Here is a 24,742-nt window from a genome sequence, read left to right as displayed (position 1 = left end):
AACAGTGAATCTGAAGAAGTGTGCATGCACACGAAAGCTCATACCAAAATATAAACTTAGTTGGTCTTTAAGGTGCTACTGAAGGAATTTTTTTATAGTGAATCTAATTAACTCTCTTAAAATGCTAAGCAAAACAGGCACCCTAGCAGAGATGATGATATTTCCTGGGGTGCTATTTGCCAGTCCTCCACATGCGAAATAAATAAGTTTTTCTCAGAGAGAAACCCACCAAAAAAGCAAAGGAAGAATTGGGTTGCAAGATGAATATGCATGGCTAAGGCTTTAACTGCAACCTAAAAAATATGATGCTTTTGAATATTGATGCTTTTGAATTATGGTGCTGGAGGAGACTCTTGAGAGTCCCATGGATTGCAAGAAGATCAAACATATCAATTCTTAAGGAAATCAGCCCTGAGTGCTCACTGGAAGGACAGATCGTGAAGCTGAGGCTCCAATAATTTGAGAAGAGAAGACTCCCTGGAAAAGAGCCTGATGTTGGGAAAGATGGAGGGCACAAGGAGAAGGGGACGACAGAGGACGAGATGCTTGGACAGTGTTCTCGATGCTATGAACATGAGTTTGACCAAACTGTGGGAGGCAGTGCAAGACAGGAGTGCCTGGCATGCTCTGGTCCATGGGGTCACGAAGAGTCGGACACGACTAAACGACTAAACAACAACAAAATATATATTTCCAGAGTCATTTTGCTATCGCCAATCAAAATGTCACAAAATTGGGAGCTAGTGCTTGATTCCACAACAAAGCAGGAGGAGGGGGAAATGAGGAAAAAGCTGCCTTTGTATGGAAGCTGTAACATCTGGTCAAAAATTCATGTTTGTTCTTTAGGGGCGTGGCTCTAGGGAGTGACCATGAAGACTGACTGTGCTTCAGAAGGTACCACTAAACTACTGTTGGGTACTGATGACCTTTGGGTATGTGTGTATGTGGACACCCCTTGCGGGCTATAGATATTGGGGCTGCAATGATGAGTTTCTGGCACATCAAGATGCATGACTGCACCGCTGCCTCCCGTACACAGACATGCACTCTGAGACCCAGTTTTGTATAGAGTAGTGCTTGTACATAGAATGCCTCCTGAACACACACACACAAAGGCACTAGCCCTCTTCTTGCGAAGAGCCTCATGGCATCTCTACATCATCCCACCTTCTGAACGAAGGTCAAATCATACATATGGAGGCTGAGGCAATCATTATGTACCCACTCAGTCCATAGTTAGGAGTATGCGCGTGAATGTGCACTTGTCCTCTCAGCTGCAGGAAAATTTGAGGTGCTCCAAATACTCCAGCAGCTCCTGGGCGAGGCGGGGTCCTTTAGTGAGCTCGTCCCATTGGTCAGTGAAAGTCCAGGAGATTCTGCAGGAATCAGCAGAACATGGGGCTGTGGGCAGCAGCTGGAAATAAAAGGCATGAAGAACCTGAGTCAAATGTCGAAGCACAACCATGCAAATGCAGCATGCAATGGCGCATGCAACTGAAGGAGGAGAGCATTCCACATCAGGAATGCCAACTTAAATAAATGGGGAGGGGGTCCATGTAAGCCCTGCCCAGCATAATCGATCACAAGACACAGTGCGCGCGCCATTTGAATGGTAATGTTCATTAACTTTGGGGCGGGGGGAAAACCACACAAATATTTTATTGGGGGGACCGAAGGGACCTCGTCCGCTAGGAGTTGGCTCCTATGCTCCACATATAGGACTGTTGGGTCTCGCAATAAGATTAACAGTCTCATAAACTAGGAAATCTATTTGACATTCTTCCCATATGATTATTTTAAAAAAATAAAAACCTGAATATTAAAGATTTCCATTATGTGCACCTGTAAGATTTACAAGTTTAAAGGATCAGTTAGGACCCAAAAGTAGGTTTCCCTTTTCAGGATGACGGTAATGGGCAAATGGGGTGACCATCATTTTTCAGGCAGAACTCTGGTCCCATTAACAGCTAAAAGGCAGAAATTCAGTAGGCATTTCCCCCATTACTTTGTATTCTTGCTGGGGAAAGATACGCCTGTCACATGTGCCAGGAAAGGGGGGGTTGCAATGCTGCATATATGGGGTGGCATTCCCAGTCCCACAGAGAAACATAGGAAGCCTGCCCAACTCTTGATCATCCACATCTATCTGTAGAAGAAACACCCTGGAATGGGGTGTTTAGTGTAACTACAGGTTGTTATCTGGGGAGCATCATAGAACAACTGTGGAATGCTTGTTTCACAAGCAAGCCCCGAAGGAGCGGCTCTTTTACCTTAATTTTCTTGACAGTGTTTTCTAGCTGGTTGAGGTACTTCTGGCAATATTCAGTTTGCCTATGGATGTTGGGTCTCAGTCTGCTGCCAATTGGTCTGATGATCCCTGCATAATGCTGGAAGCACTTTGTGTACTGACACAGTCTCGTGTCAATGGTTCCCTGTCACACAAGAAAGAGGGACACCTTTACTGAGTACGTAGTCTATTTAAGCAGCAGCTATGTGTAAAATGTGCTAAGATGGCCAGGTTGCATTTTGGAAATGTTAAGTGCAGTGTTCATGGTTAGTTAGAACTCTCAGATTCAGGACAGGGCTGAGGTACCGTGCTGTTAACAGAGGTGTAGAAGACAGAGTTTTGGCAAGTACAGTCGTACCTTGGAGGTTGAAGACAATCTGTTCCGGAAGTCCGTTTGACTTCCAAAACATTCGGAAACCAAAGCATGGCTTCCGATTGGCTGCAGGAAGCTCCTGTAGCCAATTGGAAGCAATGGAAGCCCCATCAGATGTTTGGGTTCCAAAGAACATTCGCAAACCAGAACAGTCACTTCTGGGTTTGCGGCGTTTAGGAGCCAAAACGTCTGAGTACCAAGGCATTCGGGATCCAAGGTACGACTATGTTTTTTGCCTCCACAACAGGAGAAAACATGCAACACCCATTCAGATACTCTTTTCTATGAAACTACCAAATTCCACCACAGTGGCCAACTAGATGCCCGTGGGAAAGCTACAAGCAGGCTCTGAGCAGAAGAGCATTTTCCCTGGTACAGTATTCAGAAACATTGCTCCCTCCAACTGAGGAAGGAGAGCAGAGCCATCATGGTTAGTAGCCATTGATAGCCTTAACCTCCATGAATCTGTCTTATCCTCTCTTAAAACCATCCAGATTTGGGGGCCATCACTGCCTCCCGGGTGAGGAAGTTCCAAAATTTAACTATATGCTGTATGAAGAATTACTTTCTTTTATCTGTCCTAAATCTTCCAACATTCAGCTTATTTGGATGTCAGTGGATTCTAGGGCTATGAGAGAGGGAGGAAAACTTTTCTCCATCTGCTTTGAAATATATACTGCTTTGCAAAAAAATTTATATTAGGCAAAGTTCTTTAAAAAGAAATTGCAAATTGATGTGGAAATATGGAGAACTGAACATAATACTGAAATAATATAATGAAAAAGTAGGAGAAACCAAAATTGACAGATTTGCCCATTCCTGCCGAAGAAGAAGAAGAAGAAGAAGAAGAAGAAGAAGAAGAAGAAGAAGAAGAAGAAGAATAGTTCGGATTTGATAACCCGCTTTATCACTACCCTAAGGAGTCTCAAAGTGGCTCACAATCTCCTTTCCCTTCCTCCCCCACAACAAACACTCTGTGAGGTGAGTGAGGCTGAGAGACTTCAGAGAAGTGTGACTAGCCCAAGGTCACCCAGCAGCTGCATGTGGAGGAGCAGGGATGCGAACCCAGTTCACCAGATTACGAGTCCACTGCTGTTAACCACTACACCACACTGGCCCTAGACACAGATACTGGGCCCACTCTTCCTCTTGCCAAATGCCTCCTTACCAGGTCTGTGGGCTGGGCCACAATGCCATTGTTCCTCAGGATGCACACAGGTCCTCTGAGCTCTCTGCCTCCATAACCATCATCCTGCAAATTTGAAAAAACAAAACTTGGATTCCAGAACTGGCACGAACCAATTTTAATTGTGGAAAAATAAGTTATATATTATTTGTCTTTCAAGCATCTGAAACTATTTCTACTTTTCTGAAATTTGGTGTGCTTCCCCTCCTCTGCTAAAACAGCCGAAACTTAGTGTTCCTAGTCCCCCACACAGAGACTTTAGTAAAATGTTGAGAGCCAGTGCAGTCCTGTCAGCAGAGTTGCCTGTGGTCTGGACTCAACAATTCACCTGTAGACTCAATAGGGGTGTTAAAGGAGTCACCATCCCACAAATGCAATAAGGGTGAAGGGACTTTACTTATATTTAGGATCTGATGAATCATATCTAGTAGAATCAGGAAGGAATGTTCACTAGGGTAGCAGAACTGCCATCCTTTGCAGCTTGTAGTTTGTGTTTTTCTGTTGAGTCATCTGAAGTGGAGCTATTTGTTCTCCAAAATAACTCGCTGTAGATTCTACAGATTGATAGGCTGGAGGTGGAAACAGATGGGGGTTGTGAAAGAGGACTGAACCCAATAACCTCCTGTTTCCTTCCAAGGCTGTGAATTGTACGAGTAGGGCAATAATGGCCCATCACACAAGATTGTAGTGGGAAGGTCGAGGTACGAAGCTTAAAGGCTGTCAGTCCAATCCTGAACACATTCACTTGGAAGCATGTCCCACATGCTTCAGATCATGCCTGACCTTCCATTGCTGATGTCCTAATGACTGCAGAATGTGGGAATAAGCAGGACTTTGTATATTGAAAATCAGGGACAAGGGAGACCTACAACAAAATGTTGCTGTGTGACATGCTTCTGTTCAAGGTTCCAACCACTCCAAGCTATTCCTATTCTCACTAAGGATTTTGTAAACCCCCCCCCCCAAAAAAACACACCTCAATAGCCAGGATTCCATACTAACTGAGCATGTTCAGTCCTCACTTAGCCATTTAGAGGAGTGTTAAACCCCCTTGATTTACTCCCCTAAATACACACACACACACACACACACACACACACACTTCTGCAAAACATGGGGCTGTTGATACCTCCCTCTTGTGCATCTCTTGTGCATGGATGTTCTGGCTACTTATGCATGAAGACTCAAAAACCCGAGATCATTCTTAGTATCTAGATCAGGCATCCCCAAACTTTGGCCCTCCAGATGTTTTGGACTACAATTCCCATCATCCCTGACCACTGGTCCTGTTAGCTAGGGATCATGGGACTTGTAGGCCAAAACATCTGGAGGGCTGCAGTTTGGGGGTGCCTGATCTAGATGATGGCGCTGCTGCTGCTGCTGCTGCTGCTGCTGCTGCTGCTGAAATGTAGGACAAATTGGTACTGATCCTGCCCTGGAAGTCATGTGCACCACACAGGACACTGCCTGCCACTCGGAAACACAGGATCGCACGGCCAGCAGCATTAAGCCAACTAAATGTTAGATTGTACGTAATTTTAGTCAGCGATTCCAGTCGAACCAAAATATTTGGATCTATTTCAGCTGACACCCTAACCCTCAACATTTGCCAACAATGCCAATAACCCATGGCTGAGCTGGTCCAGTTTACCAAAGCACAATTCTTTGCTGGCCCCAGAATCTTCAACATCTGGAATAGCTCTACTAAATTCTACTCTTAGCTGAGTGGAAGGAAGGATCCCTTGGAGAGAGAAAGGGAGGGAGTGGCACAGAAAGCGGCTGATTCATTCTCGTACATACCACTAAGGTCCTGTAAAGATCCCTCAGGCATTTCTTCAAGCGACTGATAATGGGGATGGCATTGGGCAGTTCTTCTGCACATGTTGGTCCGGGCTCAGTGGGGCATCCCTGACTCAAACTGCAAAGCACAGTCATCAGTGACACCACAGATACAAACGTGTGCCGTCCTGTAATAAACATAAGGATTGCGTCATCAGACTTAACATCAAGACAAATTGTGCAGGGAAATGCTATTTCACACTTCTTCCAGAAGGAAGTCACATGGCATTCGCAGGAGTTCACTCTCAAGAGCGTATCCATAGGATGGGTGCTTTCATGGCCTTAATCTCCAAACAAGCAGGAGCAACAGAACATTCTCCCTGCTCCCCAGATCTCCTCAAGGCTTTCCCTTGACACCCTGGGACTGGTTTTGGAATGACGCAAGGCATGCTGGTGGGGAGGAGAGGGAGGAAATCCCATTGTGTAAGCGGAAATCCTTGGTTAGTTGGACAAGATAGTAAAATAACTGATAGTAAAAGACCGAATACTGACTAGAATCACTGCTCTAAAGAAATAATTCAGCAAATGTATTGATGATCACACACCGTTTGAATGGCAATGCCCTTCAATTCCTGCAAATATTTTATTGGGGAGGGGGGCAAAGGGACCTCAGCCCCTAGGAGCTGGCTCCTATGTTGCAACATGTACATAATATATAAACAGAGAATGTGTGCTTCGTGTTGGTGAGCCTAACAGCTTTACCGAAACTTCCGCAGTGCGCACACAGAGAGCAAGATTTATAGGTGTTGAAGATAAGCATGCACTTCAACATTTTTATACAGTATGTGTAGGTATCTTTTCTCCATGCTTTGCAGCAAATAAACCTCTACAGACTGGTGAAGTCTTTAAATATAAATGTTATGTTAGGCATCGGAAGGCTGAAATATCATTTTCTGGCAGCAGGAAAATAGAAGTACAAACTTTAGCCAGGGTTTGCAAAGCCCAGTTTTTGGTTTTCAAGAGAAACCTATTGAGACACCAATATAGTTTTGGATGAATTTGGGGTTATTCCTCACGACCATTTTGAATTACATGTTGGCTCATTATTATATAAGAATTTCATCAGGCTGTATGCAGCATAAACAAACCTTCATAACATTGTTTATGCAATAGCATGCCCAGTCACAACAGTTTACTCTGTTTACTCTGGAACTCTTATTTTCAACCAGTTTACTTCCTGCAAAATATAACCTGGTTGTAAAAATAAATGGTTCACTGCAAAAAAAAAAAAAGGATCACGAGAATGTCTCCTTTTTATCCATCCATCCTTTTATTTAAGTGTTATATTCTTCTGTAATGGAATCCAAGCAGCATACATATGTTTGGTTCCCAGTAGGTAGGAGTGGGGAGAAATTAGATTCAGTTTGAATTTAAAGACACACCTGCCTAATTCACACTTTCTGAAACAATACAGGAATCGAACAAAGCCTTTCCTTGAAATTTGCACTTTGCCTAATTTTGCAGCCAAGTGATGTGTACAAAAAGTATATACAGTATGAAGGTAGATTATGCATATAAATGCATGCAATGGTGAAAATAGCATTAAAATATATTGTATTAAGGGGGAAGAAGAAGAAGAAGAAGAAGAAGAAGAAGAAGAAGAAGAAGAAGAAGAAGAAGAAGAAGAAGAAGAAGAAGAGGAGGAGGAGGAGGAGGAGGAGTTTGGATTTGATATCCCGCTTCATCACTACCCGAATGAGTCTCAAAGCGGCTAACATTCTCCTTTCCCTTCCTCCCCCACAACAGACACTCTGTGAGGTGAGTGGGGCTGAGAGACTTCAAAGAAGTGTGACTAGCCCAAGGTCACCCAGCAGCTGCATGTGTATATATGTATACACATATATGTATATAATTGACAAAATTGCATACAAACATGAGATAAATTCACACAAAATGTTTGATGAATTTTCAGAATAGCTGTTTTTTAAAAAGCCAATTGATGTTGTACTGAACTTTATATTGGAAAAATGAGAGAATCCAGCATTGACAGAGTTGGCCAGTCCTGCTAAGGGATTGCCCATCCAGACATAGACCAGACTCAGACCATAAAGGTGGTGCCTCACGTGCCTTCACAAAATAAGAAGGAACTGGAACTTAACCTGAGCCCCACGAAGAGAGGGTAAATATAACTGAAATAAATATAAAACTGACAGGAAAATAAACAGGCTGGCCCCATAAGGTGAGCTTCCACAGTATATGCCACCAGAGTAGACCTAGTTTTCAAAACTAGAATAAACACTTTTCAAAATAGTGTGACATCAAACATACCAAATAAGGGGATGAAATTCAATTGGAAATCTGCTTCAAATATCTCAATGGTTCTTCCTAGCCTGAATTTAAACAGCCCTCTTGGGGTACTAAAAGTTTTTTCAATGGGAAGTGCTGTAGATGAGTGGTTTCCTGAGACATCAGACCCTCTTGCAAAATACTTCTTCTCAAAACTTATGAACCAAAGCCTTTTGGGTGACTCACAACAGAAATTAGAAAAGTTTTCTGAATAGAGGAATCGTCATTCAGGAAGGGAGCTGTAATTAATGGGTGGAGAAAACTCTGTGTACATTTCCTAGGCACATGGAGGAAAGTGGGGAGGAAATATTTGTATGTACTGGCTACCATAGTCCATATATGCAGTTGGAGGAGAATGCCATTCAGTCTAACCTAATTTGTACCTCCTGGATTAGTACATGCATCTGAACACCATTAAGTTTCAGGTTTCTTACTTTTCCAAATTTGCAATTCTCAGTTCAAAAAGCATTCCAAAATGCATCACATCAAGAAAAGTAGAGGGTTTTGGTTTAAGTGTAAGGATTTCTGCTTCCACAATATAACTTTCTCCCTCCCCCCCCCCGCATCATATGACCCCTGTTGTAGGGGATCCCCAAACCTTCCAGAGCAGATTTGGGGAGGGTGTGGAGTGAGGAAAGGGCAGGAGCTTCTATTGCATCCTTGCACTAACAGAACAAGTACATTGGATACCTCCCATAGTTTAGGGAAGAAAACATTTAGAAATGCGCACGTTGAAATAAAATGTGTATGTAAAACAGACCAGAAATCGACAGATCCTTCCATCCCTAGCTGTTGCCTGCACTTACTTTTAAATATATATATTATTGGATGGGATTCAGCTAACTAATCCTGTCAGTGGAAGCTCAGTGCAAGAACTTCTGCTTGTGCAATGGGGCTCCCCATTTGAGTTCTCCAGAACTCTTCCTCAGGCACAAAGCAAGGAGGAAAAGTTGGCTGGAGACAAAGCCACGGAGTTTTCATCTTGCACATTATTTGTTGACTTTTGGGTTGTCCTCATAAAGGTATTGCCCTAAGATGGGCCTTGGAATTTCTTAGCAACTAACACGACTAAAGCGTAGGTCAAAAATCTGTTTCTTTCTGTCACGTCTGCCCTCTAGTATCTGAATACTGGAGGGGTGGGTGGATTTTAGCTTTATTTTATTTCCTTCATTTTTGGTAACCAGCCTACAAAATAAACAGGACAACTTTTTCAGACATGTATGATTGTAGGAAAGATGAAAAACAATAATCTGGGATTATCAAAGCAGCTTTTTAAAAAGGGGGGGGCTGTTTTGAATGAGAGAAGAACGCAGCTGTGAGAAGAAAAATTGATAAATATGTTGCCAGGCTGCACTTATGGGTTATTTCCTGCTATTTTTCCTCCAATCACCCAACGGATACTCCCCCAGCATCCCTCACATGAGAAACCAAAGAGACAGATTCCTGGTAGCAACATGTAAGGGTGGATGTGTCACACACACACACACACACACACACACACACACGTCCTAGGAATGTGAGTCAGGTAATGTGGCTTCAAGATGCCATGCATCAAATGGGACTGGGCAGAATAGCAGAGCGACAACATTTCCCCTCGTGAGAGGTAGCTGTCACAAGACATGTGAAGCTACTTTGCTTATTTGTGCCCAGAAGCAGAGACAGTCGACAGGGACTTTCCCCCTCCGCCAGGCAAGAAGGAACAGTGGAATTCCAGCACCAGATTTTATCAGGAGCAGATAAGGCTGAATACCTTAGTGAGGTCAGAGCTGTGGTGAGGTTCAAGTCAAGGCTGCCTACCTTGTCATGTCACATGCAGTGTCACATGAAGTTTCTTGGCCGAATCCTCTGAATACTTCATCAATTGAGCTGCCCCTCATACCAATTCATGCCCCTTCGTCTCCCCTCAGCGTGGAGGAGGCTGAGCGTGGAGCAGAATTTGGCACAGCTTTGGTGGCTGGCTCCTCCAGAGCGCTTGGCCTCCTCCAGATGATGTGATGTCGCACCTGCATTGCATGGGGGATGTCACATGCATGCAAAGTGCAATACGTGTGACATCACACACACGTGCTGCATATGTGGTGTCATGTGCACACGGCATGCGCCAGGGCCCCTCAATCTTGGGAGCAACTTGGCATCTCTGGGGCTGATCCAAGACATTTTGCTGCCTGAGGCAAATGGTATGTACACTTCATGTACAATAGCCAAATGGGCAGCCTGATCCATAGGATGGTGTCCTCTACCACACTTGGGGATAGCAGGCTACCTTAAGGAGTGCAGGACAGGCTGAGTGGCACACACAGCTTTATTCTCCAATACTTCACCACTGCCCCTTGACCCTCAGCACCTGCTGCCTGAGGTGGCCGCCTCATTCCGCCTCATGATAGGGCTGGCCTGCATTTCTTTGGTATTCTAGGCAAACTACCACCATATACAAAAGGCTGTGTTCACACCATACATTTAAAGCACATTTATAGCATATTCTTCCCTCACCCAAGATTCCCGAGAACTGTAGTTTCCCCCCAAGAGTTACAGTTCTCAGCACCATTAACAAATTACATCTTGAGGGGAGGGGTGAGCCACGTGCTTCAAAGATATGTTGTGTAAGCAACCATAAAACCCCCCACAGCTCTCATCATTCCAGGGAGATGTGAGTGGGTCAGATCATCAGCTTACAAAACCACAAATACAAGAAGGGGGGGCAGACCTGGGTTTCAAAACAGTAATGCACTTCATGTTTGGGTGGGGGACCCAAAACCGTAATGACACTCTAAATTACAAACCAAATTCCAACACCAAAATTCGCTAGAGCTGCTCAGCCCTGTCCCAAGTCCAGAGCTCCTGCTGGCAAAAAAAATATGTAGAAGCATGGGAGTCTTGCCAGGAGGAAAACAAAATCCTCACTTCCATTCCCCACCCCCACCCCCATGGCAGAGTTACCCTGCTTTTGCATTTCCACACCAAGAGAGCACCACCTGTTTAATTGCTGCTCGACGGACAGTCACACAAGCCCTGCAACCATGCACATTTAACACACATTTAAAGCACATGGCTACCAAGCTACAATTCCCAGCACATTTAACAAGCTACAGTTCCCAGGACTCCTTGGGAGGGTTGTGAGAGGAATGTGCTTTAAATGCTCAGCCTTCTGTTGCTGGAATCCAGGGCTCCCCTGCTACTGTATAAGCATGCACACAGCCTTGTTGACATCCTAGCAGGCCCTCAGGCATTCTCAAACTTTTCTTTTGTTTAACTCATCACAGTGGGCAAAGCATGATAAACACCCTTGCCCACAGGTCGACTATGCCCCAAAGGTTCAAAGAAAAATCTTGCATAGCAACAGAAGAATCCAGGAATCCAGCAATGACATCTCACCTTGGGTAGATTTTTTTAAAAAAAATAAAAACATCTCTGCTTCTACTCAAGCACCCAAACAAGAATCCATAGCGCCAGTGCTGCTCAGTATGACAAATCACAGATGTGTTGGCAACTCTGCTCCCACCACTGAGAGAACTCAGCACTGAAAGAGTCACAAGCCACTGTACAACTTTCCCTTGCTGGCTTTTCTCTAGGAAACATTCAGAACCTGCCCTACCTCCCATCTCCCCAAACACTTGCCTCAAAATTTTGTCCCACTCATAACACACACACACACACACACACACACACACACACACACACACACACACCACAGACCAGCTTATTGAAGAAGACTTCCCCTCCACTACCTCAGCCCAGATAAACTTCTCAGCCCATCTCTCCACACTGTCTTCCAAGGAGACATGCATGCAACAGAGTGCCCTCCGGCAGCCTCTACTACTTACGGTGCCTCATCCTGCTTCAAGTTAGATGCCTTTCCACACCTTAATTGTCCCTCTACCTACTGCTTTCCCCAGGTCCTTATATCTCACCTGTTCACTGCTGATCACACCCCTAGTCTGACATCACTTCTAGAGAAAAGCAGGCTGTGAAATTCTGTGAATGAACAGGATGTGGGTAATGTAATTCAGCTGTGTAGAATGAACTCATTGGACACTTCTGAGCAGGGCAGGGCAGGGCAATCTATGGAGGTGTCCTGCATGAGAAGCTGGGTCTGGTGGCAAGGATAATAGAATCTGGAATCATAGAATTGTAGGGTTGGAAGGGACCCTGTGGGTCACCTAGTGCAACCCCCTGCAATGCAGGAATCCCAACGAAAGCATCCATGACAGGTGGCCAGCAAACTTCTGCTTTAAAACCTCCAAGGAAGGAGAATCCACCACCTCTGATGGGAGTCTGTTCCACTGTCAAACAGCACTTACTGTCATAAAGTTCTTCCTGGTGTTTAGTTGGAATCTCCTTTCTTGTAGCTTGAATTGGTTCAGGTCCTAGCCTCCGGAGCAGGAGAAAATACACTTGCTCTATCTTCCATGCAATAGCCCTTTAGATATTTGAAGATGGCTATCACATCTCCCCTCAGTCTCCTCTTATCCAGGCTAAACATACCCAACTCCCTCAACCATTCTTCAGAAGGCTTGGTTTCCAGACCCTAGATCATCTTGACAGGAGTTATTGGGAGTCATCTTGGTCACCCTCCTCTGCCCTCATCTTCCAGCTTGTCAACATCCTTCTTAAATTTTGGTGCCCAGAAATGGATGCAGTATTGCAGGTGTGGTCTAACAAAGGCAGAATAGAGTGGTACTATTACTTCCCTTGATCAGAACACTATACTTCCCCAAAGGAGAAAGTGTGAGAGCCCCTAGCCTAGATCTGTTTCTGTTCAGTGAGAAAGGGGGGGGGGACCTCAATTGTCAAGTTTCAAAAAATTAGGGGAGAACTCCTTGCTGCAACTGAATCCTACTTTGGTTTGTTGCTGTCGTCAGGCAGTTTGATTTGGTTTTAATCTCTCAACAGCTTTTTATGCAGAGGTGCTCAATTCTACATCTGCTGAATCGGATCATCCAATCCCCCTTTTCTCTTCTTTCTGGATATGTTTCTTTCTCTTCTGCCAATGCTTCTGAAAAGATCAATGTCATGATCACATTGATCCTAGAAGTCTTTTTTTGTCAGTGATCTTGAATAATAATCTGCCAGCATCTTCAGATGACCCCCTATAATAGGTAGCAGCCATAATTTCAAGTGGAGGTATAATAAACTCACACTGTCAGGAAACAATGTATGATATTAGAACTATATAATAGAATACTCATGCCCTAAGGAATCGGTTCGAATCCCCGCAATGCGGTGAGCTCCCGTTGCTCGGTCCTAGCTCCTGCCAACCTAGCAGTTCGAAAACATGTCAAAGTGCAAGTAGATAAATAGGTACCGCTCCGGCGGGAAGGTGAACGGCGTTTCCATGCACTGCTCTGGTTTCACCAGAAGCGGTTTAGTCATGTTGGCCACATGACCTGGAAGCTGTACGCTGGCTGCCTTGGCCAATAAAGCGAGATGAGCGTCGCAACCCCAGAGTCATCCGCGACTGGACCTAACAGTCAGGGGTCCCTTTACCTTTACCTTTACTTAGTAAAGTAGGTATAGGATTACAGCCTCAGATATCCTTCTGGAAAAATACACAATGTCTAGCTAGGGGACATAGGTTTATTTTTGCAATCAAGTACTGTGGCTGTGTACAAACCATGCCTTTAAAGCACATCTGAAAAGGCATGCTTTCCCTCAAAGCATTGCAGTTTAGCCCTCGAGGAGTTACAATTTCCAGCAGCCTATAACAAACTACGTTCCCCAGAATTCTTTGAGGGGGGGGAGTGTGCTTTAAAGGCATAGTGCATATACAGCCTGGGTGAACGGATGGTGTAAATTAAATAGCCATTTTTCTCTGCCTGAGCCTATTCTATCAACCCCTGGACAATGGTCAAGGATGATGGAAGTCGTAAGAGGGGCACAAATTCCATGGCGCTGATCTAGACTAGTGTTTCTCAGCCAGGGGCCAGGTGGCCCAGGATATTCCAAGGGGGCCACAGGTGGAAATTGCATAAATGGGGGGAGGCATGGCACAAGACTAGGGGGACACAGAGGGAAGTGAGAAGAAAACAGAGAAAAGAAAACAGAAAAGAAAAAGATAAGTGCAGAAAATGGAAAACAGAGAAGTGGAGCGAACAGAGAAGTGACCATGATTCCCAATGGATGGATCGCCATGCGCACTCTGCAACAACATTGCTTCTGCTTCCTTCTCCCTCCCACTTCTGCACTCCACCACTGTGCACACCAAGCTGTCCGCAAGCTGCCTGGTAGTACGGAGGGGGGAACAGGAAGGAAGCAAGGTCGGAAGGGGGCCACAGTCGGAAAAGGGGTGGGAAACCCTGATCTAGACAGTTGCAGCTTCCCTCCCAGGTTGAGAAGAGCGAAGGAAAAGGAGCAAGTGAGACATAACTGTTAGGGACACCCTGATCCATTTGAAACCACCTATCAACCCTCTAGTACGATCATTGCCTTTATTGATCTTAGACTTGCCCAACTCTGCTCTAGTTGCAACCCGCATCCCCTTGCCCTGGACTGTTATTGACATTTTTTCGACTGGAGCAAAAAGCCAAACTTGATATGGGGTGTGGGTGGAAAGCTAATAGGGCTGCGCCTGCTTTTCTTTCTCCTCTCCTCTCATGGTTGGCCAAAGAGAAAAGTTCAAACAGCATTACTAAGTGTGTAAGGTCTGCTCGTGCGATTGATCTTTTACACACACTCACACGCCCTTCCACACATTTGTCCTCCTGCACTGCTAAGAATTTTGGGACAAGGGCTGATTGCAAGGGCTTGTAGCTCAAAAAAATAAGCCAGAAGAGGCTGTGTGTGACCCACATGTAAGGTGACCGCAACATTTTGCACTGGGGCAACCTGAAATTCTCTGCAAAAGCTGAAATTCGCAACCTGCTGTTGTTTAGATCACACAACCTGAAGGACTAGAAACCTGCTGTTTTTTAAAAGAAAAAAGTAAGAAATACTGATAAAAAACCATACTGAGTTATATCTAGTGCTAGTCATACTCAGAGAAGACCCATTTCAATTAATAGACATGGCTGATTTAGGTTCATTAACTTTGATGAGTCTACTCTTAGTAGAGGTAAATTGGAGACAAGCCATTGATTTTGTAATTGTGGAATATGCCTAGTCTTGAATGCCTCCCTTCTCTTTTAGAGATGAAGGATAGGAATGCAAGTGTCAATCTTCACAACAAAAAGGGGTTTTCCAAGCCAAGGAAGTTGCTCACATCAGGCTGGGAAATTTGCGGAATGAGCTGCTGAGATCCTGTACCCAGTTCTGACGTTTCCATCCTGAAAAGGATGTTGAGAAACTGCATGAAAGTGCGGCAGATATTGTCTGGAAAACATAAAGCCAAAAAAGTTAATACTGTACAAACACATGTTCATATGCTAATATATATGGGATGTTGCTGGGTACTTTTAAGGAAACAGGCACATACAAAACAGAAATTTGCATAAATCAGCTTTCCCCAAGATGTTTCAGAGTGCAACTTCCATCCTTCTTGACCTTGGGCCATTCTGGCTGGGGCTGATCCAGGTGTTGACCAGGTTGGCAGGCCCAGAGGGGTGAAAAAACAATGCCTCTCCACTCTGGCTCAGGGTGGCTAGAAGCCCATTTGCCCGTCCATCCACGTACCCCCGGGGCCACTTCTCCCCTGCTCTGGGAGGCCAGACACAGGGACAGTGGGCACTGATAGAGCTCCTTGCCAAGGGCACAAGGGAGCCCAGGTATGCCTCTGATGCAGCCCATCATATCTGGAGAGCACCAGGTTGGGAAAAGCTAGCATCAGTGTACAGAATGTAAACTGTTCTGTGATCCTCGGACGAAGGGCGGTATAGAATTTTAATAAATAATAATAATAGAATGCCTCGGGGTGAAATGGAGAAGGTAAGTGACTAGGGCCTCATCATCACTGCACTTTGCAGTTTCCCCAGAAGAAGTGGTCCAGGACAACTTGCTGCCTGAAACAAAGGGCAAAGTGGCACACTCCCACCTCAAGCCAGGAACAAATGTGAGCCAGATTGCCCGATGAATCTTACTTCCGCACTGAGGACGGCATCTGGTTTGGAAAACCAATAGCTGAAATGATCTTGAAGGCAATGTGGATATAGGCCCCATTCCAAACCATGCTTCTATATATATATATATATATATATATATATATATATATATATATATATATTATAATATATATTTCAAAGTGGTTTACAACATAAAACCATACAGTGAAAAACATATTAAATAGTTAAGAACCATATTAAAAAGCTAGAAACAGAGCCTTGTGGAAAGATGTATTCTTAATTGCCTGCATAGGCCGGGTGGAACATAAAGTTTTCAGCAGGTGTTTAAAAGTTGGAACATTATGTACCTGTAGTCAGGGAGGATGTTCTCAAAGTAACCCACTGCTGGTAACTTATGCCACTTAAGTTAAGCTATTTGAGCCCTACCATGTCTGCTAAGTGCCGGAGAAAGTGTGTGCAGCACAGCACCTACATGCATATGTGGTGGCACTGCCTCCGCGTAGTATGCTTCTTGGAACAGCTTTTTGACCACTTGCCCCTGGTAACAAAATGAAGCGTATCAAGATCTCCTCCTCCAGTTCTCGTATTCTTATTCACTGTTCCTGAGCTATTCTGCAAGGAACTCGTCATCTCACTACTTGCATGATAGTGGCGGGTTGGGGGTGGTGGAAAACATTCTTGCACATCACTTTTACTGGTTGGTACAGGCAAATTTAGTACGTAGTCTTGTCTGAGAAACTGACTTACAACACCAGGTTGAGTAAGGGCCAATCCAAGGCGATTGCATTTTGAGGAAGTCCAGTTTCTGCACGTTGCAAGTATTGTTGAATTGGTGGAAGGAGGTGAGGCTGCTGGCCTTGCTTGTTTAGCCTTAGGAGAGACTCGACATGATCGCCAACCCACCTTGATGTTGTCCATTGCTCCTGATACCCCGTCCTAGTTTCTTCTTTATACACATGTGTAAGCAGCAGAAACAAATTATATCAAAAGTTTATTCTTGCTCGCCTTTGATTTGCACATGGTAATACATGTCTAATCAGCCCTGAGTGCTCACTGGAAGGACAGGCCGTGAAGCTGAGGCTCCAATACTTTGGCCACCTCATGAGAAGAGAAGAGAAGAATCCTTGGAAAAGACCCTGATGTTGGGAAAGATTGGGGGCACTAGGAGAAGGGGACGGCAGAGGACGAGATGGTTGGACAGTGTTCTCGAAGCTACGAACATGAGTTTGACCAAACTGCGGGAGGCAGTGCAAGACAGTAGTGCCTGGCGTGCTATGGTCCATGGAGTCATGAAGAGTCAGACACGACTAAACGACTAAACAACAACAACAACAATACATGTCTATTACAGTGTATTGTTCAAAATAATTAATAAAAGAGCATTTAAAAACAACAGCAACAACTGTTGGCAGAGCTGCACTGTACCCATAAGTAGCAGGCTAGTTTAAGGGGAACAAGACAGTCTAGTTTAAGGGGGGAAAGTTGTAATGATTGTGATAGACAACTCAACAAAAATGTCAACTCTGTAGGCAGTATGTAGTAGTTAGTGAGAGGGGAGGGCAAAGTCCATGCTAGTGGGTATTAAGAAAGAGATTTCGATACAAATTGGCCAGTCTTGTAATGCCTCTCTATAAAATCCATGGTGTGGCCACATTTGGAATGTTGTGTACATTTAAAGATGGGGTATCATAGATCTGGGGAACATGTATAAAAAGACAAGAAAAATGACCAAGGGGTTAAAGGACATTCCCTCTGAGGTAACGTGAGCATCTGGGGCGCTTTTGAAGGAAAATGACTAAGCAGAGACATGACAAGAGTTTTATAAAATTATGCATGGCATGAAGGAAGTGGACAGAGAAATGTCCCAATAACCTATCTTGAACTCATCTATGGAAATATGCTGCATGTGAGGCTTCTCTTCAAGAGCCAAAGGACTAGGGGGTACAGGCACATGACAGGACAAATACAACTATTACTGTAGGATTTATTGTACTGTATAGTTGTATTTCTTGTTTGAAGTCTTGTTTTAGCACTGCTTTTCTTGCTGTTTTTAATGTGACGGGGCCCCTGCAGACTGGCGGAGGCTTTTTTGCATTGTTGTTGTTATTATTATTATTATTATTATTATTATTATTATTATTATTATTTGAATTTATAGACTGCCCCAATGCTTTTTCTTTTTCCTTTAAAAAACAACATTTAGAGGTACTCTCATTTTCCTACTCATATTGAAATACTGCCCCTCAATGAGGCCAAACTTACATTCATAAAATATTTAGGGGTATGCGTCCCCCTGGATGCGTCCCCCCAGGAAAAAAGGACTAGACTGCCCTATACCCCAAGGTGTCTTATATAGTACCTTAGTGGTGGATTTCACTGGACTGTTCACATGCCATTCTACTTTGTTAGCTGCTCCGCAATACTTCCCCAACGTTACCCTCATTGTCACCCAGAGGGGCACTTTTGCACTACATATGAGAACATATACAAAAGTGGGACAAACACATGCATCTGCTGGAAACATCTGCGGCATGAAAAATTACAGGATTATCACAGGAAGCTACTGGACTTATACCAGTTGGAAAGGAAGCAGTATGTATGCCCCAAAGTGTTTGGAGGTGCAAACAGTCTTGGAAGTGGCTTGTGTATAACCAGCCCAATAACATCATGAGCATGCATAAGCATGAATGCACAATAAAAAGAGACATCTGGAGGGTCCCCAGCTATAAACTGATCGTAGGATCCTGTTGGATGAAGGGTTGTGTAAAAAATACAATCAATCAATATGTAAAAGACCCAGTGGCAGAACTTCATGCTCCAGCACCGGGGGGGGGGGCGGGGCTGGCGCCTACTCTGGGGGTGGGGCACGCCTCCCGGAGGGGCATGGCACACATTCCGGGGATGGGGTGCACGTTTTGGGGGTGGGGTGGGCGCCTGCGATGGCGCCCCTTGGAGCCCGCCGCTCGGGGCACCGCCCCTACCGCCCCTATCTTCCAACGCCCCTGAAAAGACCTATCAGAAACCTCGGCTAACTCATAATTCAGCGACTAGACTACAGACTGACAGAGGCTATATGGAACAAACCCCACCAGATCTGAAACAACTTCAAGGGGTTCCTGTGCATTTTCTTTAAAAAGAAAACAACAACTTTATTTTAATAAATCAGTCGATCATCTTATTTGTATGCCGCCTTTCCGAAAACAGGGCACACAGGTGAGCAGGATGCTGTTGATATTCTGCTTTTGGGCTTCCCACTAGCACCTGGATGGGCACTCTAAGAAGAGGATGCTGAACTAGATGGGCCTTGGGTCAAATCTAGTAAAAGTACAGGGACCACGGAGTATTAGGTTCAGTTGCAGATGACTCTGGGGTTGTGGCGCTCATCTGGCTGAGGGAGCAGGCATACAGCTTCCGGGTCATGTGGCCAGCATGACTAAGCCGCTTCTGGTGAACCAGAGCAGTGCACGGAAATGCCGTTTACCTTCCCGCCAGAGCGGTACCTATTTATTGACGTGCTTTCGAATTGCTAGGTTGGTAGGACCAGGGATATGAAAGTTGTAAGTAAGCTAGTCTAGTTAGTTTATTATAAAAACTTAGCACGTAGTAACCATGCACACAAAAGCTTTCACTTTTCGGACAATTGTGAAAACTTAACTGCTGGCCAAAGGTAAATAAACAGTAGCACTAAAGCACAAGTGACAAGGTTACTTGTGGAAAGGTCTAGGCACTGGGGGGGGGGGGGGGAACGGACACACCAGTATAGAGGAAGGACTCTCTTAAGAGGAAGAGATTTCTTAAAATTTCGAAATGCAAATTAGATCTCTTTCTAAGATATGCAACAGCTAGCCAGACGTCTGTGGAGATGTTGTATAAGAGATGACGGGCAAGGTGAATAAGCTAAAAAATCTGAGAGATGCCCCCAGGAGGAAGAGGAAATGGGGGAGTCATAAATCATAAAAAAAAAGAAGTTACGGATGTGGAAACATGAAATGACGGCTGTAAGTGACTGGTGCCCCAAAATAACTTACCTTATCACTTTATGGGATGGAGCAATACTGGGAAATGCAAAAGAAGCACCGAATTCCTGGAGGAAGTTCTTAAAGAAAGGGTGTGACTGACTAGCATCCAATTACTGAGACTAATTGATGGCACCACATTTCTTCCAGGATAAAACATCCTTTGGGCATTTCTTCCAAAGTCTCCGAGTTATTTCAAAATGTTCACATTTGTGTGAACAGCTAAAGTCTCCTGTGCACAATTGCAACATTCTGAAGCTCTTGCAAAGGTCTGCTGAAGAGGACTAGAACATGCATCATCAAACTTTGGGGGCCTGTGGGTACATTTGCAAACTGTAGAAAGTGCCTCTCAGGCACCAGGTTCAGGCACAGTGTGAACTGTAGCCTCCCTTGTCTTGGAGGTCCTCAGCTTCAACAATTGCAGTTGCAAGTTGCAAATATTTACTTCTGAGTGAACATGCAAAGGCTGGGCACACAAGTGAATTTTGATTACCCTTGCGGCTTTGTCATTTTCTGAAGTGGGCTTGGATCTTGGCTGGTATAGATCTGGCATTTGTTTTCTTTGCAGAGAAATTATACAACCACAAATATTCATCCCGATTTGCTTGTGGGGCATATATATGTATTCCTTGTTAATCATTCATTTGACATTTTCCAGTGTATTTGCTCCTTTCCAAACCACAAAAGTCTGTTTCTTATGAAAACTGAATTTGTTGCACTTGAGTTTAATCCAATTTAATTACGCAAATCTAAATTTCCAGGTAAATGCTTAAATACTTCCCTCAAAATAGGAGAAAGACAGAAAAATCACAGGGGAAAATACAGCATGACGATTTGATGATAGCTTCATCTGTGTGGATGCCCCATAAAAAACGAGTGAATGAAGTGGTGGCCATTCCACGCAAAACACATTGGATGCTTCTAGCAGGTGTTTATTGTAGGGCCAATGCTCTTCCTCCATGCAGCATCCATACAATGTTTTCGGTATCAAACTGCCAGCTTGTATTCCATATCCCCACAACCCATTTAATAAAGATTTACTATTTCTAGGGGAATTCCAGTAAGTTAAAGCAAAACAAAAACTGTTGTCAATTATCCATTTGCAATATCTCAGTATCTCAATATCTCAAATAAAGCTCCTGACTGGAAACACCCCTAATGTTGGAACACTCAACCCTTTATCTAACCCCTTATCCAAACAAAGAAAGTGAATTCTTACAGGTAAGTCTCACAGTTTCCCATCTCTCCTTCCATCAATTACCTTCTACTTTGTTGTATGTTTGTATTTGTACAACAGTGGGGTAGGATTGTTCCTATACTGGTAACCTACAAAGGATGGACTTCACAATCTCACAATCCTTGCCTATCACTGGGAGATCATGAAGGGGCAGGAGGAGCTGGTCAATGGCCATCTTCAGACTTCTGTGTCAGTTAACTGTGAACAGCCAATATTGGTAAGCACAAAATGTTTGGCAACATTGTCTAAACTCCCCCCTCCCCCAATGTCTGAGACAAATCTGAGGAATTTTCAATTTAGTTAACCTTAACAACATGCCAAAAATGCATTTGCCTGCCATTTATTGGGTTATTTTGATTTTGATTTTATATACAGTATTGTGATCTTTTCTGTGAACCCCCCTGAGACCTCTGGGTATAGGGTGGTATATAAATTATTATTATTATTATTATTATTATTATTATTATTATTATTATTATTATCTGAAGCTTTTAAAGTATTGAATGTCTTCTCCAATCTCGATGCTGATTTCGAGTATCTCAACCTGTCTTGAAAAGTTCCTAACTTTTTCAAATTCAGTTTTGATTGCTGTTCTTTATGCAACACACCCTGCTCACTTTTCTTAATTTCTACCTGCGGACCTTTCCTACGCAAGCCGTGTGCAATGATAGCCTCTAGTACAAATAACTGTGTTAAAAGTCCCATAATCTCTAGCTATTTCATGGTTGTGTGAGGAGCCTTCCCTGAATCTCTGAATCCCAGTGGAAGCTTTCCTGTGTTTCCTTCTCTAATGGGAAATGATGTAAAAAGCATTGCTTGGGGCTGCTCTTACTGTAATCAAACAGGATTGTGCGTGAGAAATTCTGCTTGTACGTATTTGCCTGTGGGAGGTGATTGTGGGAAATCTAATGTTAGGTTTTCCCAGCATCTGCAAGCAGGAAATTATGGTATTTTCCCTCAAAGCACTATAGTGATATTCTGAGGGTGTCCAGAAGGATAATTCCACTGTCAAACAGCTCTTACCACCAGAAAGTTCTTCCTGATATTGAGTTGCAATCTCCTTGCTTGTAACTTGAAGCCGTTGCTTCAGGTCCTACACTCCTGAGCAGGAGAAAACAAGCTTGCTCCATCACTTATGTAACTGCCCTTTAGATATTTGAAGATGGCTATCATATCTCCTCTCGGTGTCCTCTTTTCCAGGCTACACATACCAAATTCCCTCAACTGTACCTCATAAGGCTTGGTTTCCAGACCCTAGATCATCTTGACAGGAGTTATTGGGAGTCAGCACAAAAGTCCTGGGGCTTTGGGAAGCCGAGTAAGATTGTCTTCCATAAACACAGTTTTAAAGGTGAGTCTGTAAGTGACTGTGGAGGGCAATTCTGGATCCACATGTCAAACTACAGTGGGGACATTGGTTTCCGGGAGGGAGTTGATCATGGTGAGGATTTGCCAAGTGTGCCTTCCTCCTAGCGTGTTTCTCCCTTTCGTCCTGAGTTTGAGCGTCTTCAAAACCCATGACATCTTTGGTAAAGGCTGTTCTCCAATTGGAGCGCTCGCAGGCCAATGTTTCCCAGTTGTCAGTGTTCATACTACATTTTTTTTTTAGATTTGCCACCCAAACCATTCTTTAACAGTGCCCATGACTGGCTGGCGTAACTTCCTGTTATAAAAGACACAGGTGGCCGCAACCCCATAGTCGCCTTTGACTGGACTTAACCATCCAGGGGTCCTTTACCTTTACCATATCCATAAATAAAAACAATGGATGTATAATCCGACATACTTCAATGGGGGGGAAATGAAGGTGCTTTAGGAATATATGCAAATAAATGTAGAAAATAGGTACTTATTCAGAAAACCTGAACAGTCTTTGTCTCACAGGTGTGCCTAATGAGCACGCAGGGTGTAAGTGAATACAAAATGTCCCAATTGTTATGTCAAGAGTATTGCCTTTCTTAGGAAATGCCCTACTAATTGAGATATACAAGATGTCAACACAGGCTGTGAGGACTTTCTCGCCCGTGTTCTGTCTGCAACTTGTCTCCTCTGCATTCCTTTAATTTGTGGTCACTTGGGGTGAAGGATTTGATAAGAGTGCCTAAGGGCAAAACTATGCATTGTGGGGAGTTCCTTGGTTCTCTTAAGAGACAATATGTGTTCTTTGATACCAGGGGTGACTCACCTGTAGCCTTCCAGTTGTTGCTGGAGGACAGGACTCACCATCCCAGCTACCTTGCTGAAAGTTGCTTCCACCCATGTGATCTCAAAGCTTCTGAGGAAAGGATGTGGGGGCAATTTTTCAAATACAGCTTTGAAACAGGTCCATTGTCAGAACAAAACTGACATGTCTATTGGCACTAGCACCATCTGCTGGGTTGGCACCATCCAAGGAAGGCAGAACAACAGCACAAAAACACCCCCCCCCAAAGTGCACATAAGCTGCATGCCAGTGCTGAGAGCAGTTGCAGCCCAGCCCAGGGCATTTTGCTGCGGATGCAGAGCCAAAATGAAGCATGCAAGGGCCAACATTTTCGTGACCCTTTTCAGACAGTGCCTCCTGCTTTCACCGCACCCCACCCACCCACCTTCTTGGTACCAGGAGCCAAGGGAAGAGTGGGTGCCTGCTTCCTCATCCCCGCCCATCTCATGTAAACTAGGCAAGACGCCCCATTGCACTGCTTCTGTGTGTCTCCACGCCCGTCATAGGATCCAACTCCTAGGAACCAAAGCCCCTTTGCCCCCCATAAAATATTTGTGGGGGCTGCCCCCCAAGTTGATGGGCATTGCCATTCAAATGGTGTGTGTGCACTGCTTCTTGTAATCGATTATTAGGGGAAGGGTTTACCTGCCCCCCCCCATTTCATTCAAGTTGGCACCCCTGACCCCCATCGCTCAGCCCAGACACTGAGATCTAGCTTTGATGGCTTTTTGGCAGTTCCCTCACTGCGAGAAGAGAAGTTACAGGGAACCACGCAGAGGGCCTTCTCTGAAGTGGAGATAAATAACTATACAACTTTTAAAAATTCCTTCCAGCAGCACCTTAAAGACCAACTAAGTTTTTATTTTGGTATGAGCTTTCGTGTGCATGCACACTTCTTCAGATACAATTAGTTATACAGTATAGTCAAATGGGCAAGCCAGTCAAAAGGGCAGGGTACTGTTGTTGTTGTTGTTGTTGTTGTTGTTGTTGTTGTTGTTGTTGTTGTTGTTGTTGTTGTTGTTGTTGTTATCTTTGTTGCAGTTGTAGTTGTAGTAGTTGTTGTTGTTATTGCTGTTCTAACAACGATCCCCTCGCGCGCCTCTGCTTCTGAACGAACTTTCCGCACCGACCACCGAAACAAACAGCTGCAACAACAGATCGAAAGGTTGTAGCAGAATCCCTGTTTGCCGTGGGGGGCACTAGGGGTGGGCGGCGGCGCGTGGGCGGGGGACGGGACCGCGTCCAATGAGAAGGCGAAGCCCCTCTCCAAAGGGTTAACGGGCAGCCAATGGGAGCAGCACGGCGCGGATCCCCCACACGCTCC

Source organism: Zootoca vivipara, chromosome 1, assembly GCF_963506605.1.
Source record: "Zootoca vivipara chromosome 1, rZooViv1.1, whole genome shotgun sequence".
Lineage (NCBI taxonomy): Eukaryota > Metazoa > Chordata > Lepidosauria > Squamata > Lacertidae > Zootoca > Zootoca vivipara.
The sequence above is the reverse complement of the archived record's forward strand: the minus strand, read 5'-3'. Positions refer to the sequence as shown.